We start from the raw sequence: 3386 nt of genomic DNA on the forward strand, positions 1-3386 counted from the left end.
ATATATATATATATATACGTGCATGCATGTATGCACGTGTATGTGTGTTTTTTAATTAAAAAAAAAGAGTTTAAATAGGAAATTCAGCGGCTGTACCACCATATCAGACTTCGTTACTGACAGGTGCCAAATTTGAATATCTAGATGTAGGCCTACTAGTAGGCCTTATTGAACAGGGTGAAGTCAACCTGTTACATATATTTTTAGTTTAATTTAAACATTAAGTACTAGCAACGCTTGACCACCACCGTTATGTATTCAAAATTAGTCATCTGCTATATACTCGCACATACTTCTGTATGCAAAATGCACATCCATACATGCAAAGTAAATATGCATACATCTTTAAGCCTTTTATTTTCATATATAACATAAACGTATATCTTTTAGAACCTTGTCATTTCATAAGATTTTGCTGGCAAATTTTTAAATTAGCATAAACATTTATTTATATGAAAGAAAATCACCGGAGAAACCTCATTCAACGCTTTCAAATCCTATCAAAACTATTGAAATCATTTGTATGGATTTCTTATTATACATGTCACATACAGAAAACATGCAGACGGATACATACTCAGACACGCCCAGATACAAATATGTCTCCTCATATTTAAAGCTTTACACAACTCTTATGTACACCAGCATTTACACTCTCTTAAACACGCATCTTGACATATAGGGTTTGGTAGAGCAAATAAAAATAGAATTCTATACTCGAGTATATATAATTTATCAAAGTGCCCTGCACGAAACTCGACTCTGATCACTTTTGTAACGTCTTCCTATTATATAGTCACATCTACAAATGTATCTCAGACCTAAATATATATTGGGATATGTGCTACAAGTACTATTAAAATGATCATACCATAGATGTAGACTAGCAGAATCACGCCCAGAATGTACAGAATTTATTCCAAAGTGAATAAAGTGCTCCATGTAAAGCGTAATCCCCATCAAAGTCTAGTTCCCTGTTCACTGTCAAATCTACTTAAATTTTATTCGTCAGTGTCAAATCATTTGAAAGTAGTTTTTTATGTAATTCTCTCATTTATAATATTAGAAATTCCCAGACAAGCCATCTGTGACCTCGGGTGTGCCTAACGTATGTAGGTCATTTGAATTTAAATCTTCTGCAAATATGTACATTCAAGTTACAGGTTTCAACATACAGGTCTGTCTACACAATACATACATGAAGCAGATATGACCGAGTAATTAAGATTGTTTTGCAAATCATGAGATCTCTAGTTTGATTCTATTGTACAAGGCGAGTGTCTTAGGCTATAGCTTCTGTTCGACCCAAGCCTTGTTGAGTGAAATTAGCTAAATGGAAACTATCAGCGCGGATCGTACTTTTATTTCAAAAGGTCAGTGTCATACTGATTCGGCTTGAGAAGTTACATGAAATGTATAAATGTCTGGAATACTCAGCTACTTAATGTATAGTTCACTTGATCTAACAACTGGCATACTCAACATCAAAATAGACGGAGATCCATTTACCTAGCACTTTTTTTGTATGTCCATCCAATATATGTGAAATCTGGTAGCTACTTAGCTATTTTTGTTGCAATTATGGTAATATCGCAACAACACTGTCACGTACATCTGATTGGTATTAATAATAACCTAATGTACATGACTATGTGCAGGATATAACCTAAAATAACGGGTAGTTTGCCCACATGCATATAATTTACACGTTTGAGATATGCATTTTCTTATACACATAGATAATCTGGCGAAGGTAAAGAATACGTACACCCGGTGGTTGGGTTTTTGTTACGCCGAAAACTGCTCCGCCGATAATCTTTGCAATAATGTGTAGGAAGAAAAAATAAATACCTTAATACGTTATAAAACAAACGGGCTATTTTCCTTATATGTGTGTAAAAATATATGTATTTGTATAGTGTGTGTGTATATAGATAGATCATCAAAGACGAATATGAACAAATATGTATGCTGAAACTAGTAACTAATATATTCATGTGTGAATCTACGTAGATGTACTCTGTATATTAAATTATAAATATATGTATATTTATGAATGCAGTCTAATATATTTATATATATATGATTATAGTTAATGTTTACACAAATCTATATACCCGCATCATTAATTGGGTGTGAATCACATAATCTCAGTGTGTCTCGCGTTTGTGCTATGAGTCACTGTTAAAGTGAGCCTACTGCTCTCACTAGAAGCCATAGAATATCTTCACAAAATTACAGCTTGTTGGTTCCTCTATTTCAACTAAATTAATGGTACTATTGGGTGGGGCTATTTAGTTTTATATTTCTGCCTACAAGAAATACATTAAATACGTATTCGTCGCTCCACATTTTTTTAGATGTGTGTGTGTGTGCACGCTAGCTTCGAAGTCGGCCCTGATACGATAGACCATATTCAATGCTGTTAATAGTCGTCTTTTTCATAAGGTTGGACCATGATTTATATTATCTATGCCGATTTGGCTGCTACTTGTAGCAGCTCGAACGAGTTTGTAGAGGTTTTTCTCCGTTGGCTTCTGGAAAGAGAATCTTTTTGCGTTTGGTTTGTGTGTATTTTAATGTATGATTTTAGTAGTTTATGTATGAAGTGTGCTTTCGTGCATAATTTTAGTGTATGCTTTATATTTGTGGGTGCGCGCTGCAGTATATAATATATGCTCTAGTGTATGCTTTTGGCATGTGTGTAATTCGGTATGGTTTTAGTGTGCGTATGTGTGTGTGTGCTTTAGTGTTATTTGTTATAGAGACTCGGGCGTGTGGGGATTGAAAAGGGGGCATGCAAATTGCCGTGCTAAATAAAATTAAGATGGTTTAAAACTTTATAATCTTGTTCAACTGCAGAAGAATTATATAGATACAAATTATTTTGACACCTCATTAAGTAGGTAACAAGAAATTTTACGAATAATCACTGCTTTAGTGTTTGATTTTGTTCTTTGGCATTTAATTTTAATGTGTGCGCGCGTGCGCTTTGGCATATGATTTTGTGTGTGCATTGACATACAATTTTGGTGTGTGTGTGCGCGCACTCTATGGCAAATAAATTTTAGGGTGTGTATTTTAGCATGTAGCTTTAGAATGTGTGTGTGCTTTAGCGTATAATTTTAGTGTGAGGTATGCTTCAACGTTATGATTTTAGGATGTGTCAGCTGGTGTGTGCTTTTGCGTATGATTTTCATGTATGTGTGCTTTAGTGTATGTGCACACGCTTTAGTACATCTATCTATCTGTCTATCTATTTATCTATCTCTTCTACCTATATTATAACGGAGAAAGCTGCTTATTAATTAGGTATGTAACAGTTACTAAAAGAAATGTATGTACATGCGTGTGTAGTATGTTTGTATATATATATATATATATAT

General features: G+C 33.9%; 1 protein-coding gene across 14 annotated transcripts in view; it reads left to right on the plus strand.

Annotated features, from left to right (window-relative positions):
• The window catches only part of LOC106879353 (spectrin alpha chain), a 93630-nt gene that overhangs the window by 1234 nt on the left and 89010 nt on the right, over nucleotides 1-3386 (plus strand). The window lies entirely within an intron of this gene.

This window comes from Octopus bimaculoides, chromosome 2 (genome assembly GCF_001194135.2).
Source record: "Octopus bimaculoides isolate UCB-OBI-ISO-001 chromosome 2, ASM119413v2, whole genome shotgun sequence".
Lineage (NCBI taxonomy): Eukaryota > Metazoa > Mollusca > Cephalopoda > Octopoda > Octopodidae > Octopus > Octopus bimaculoides.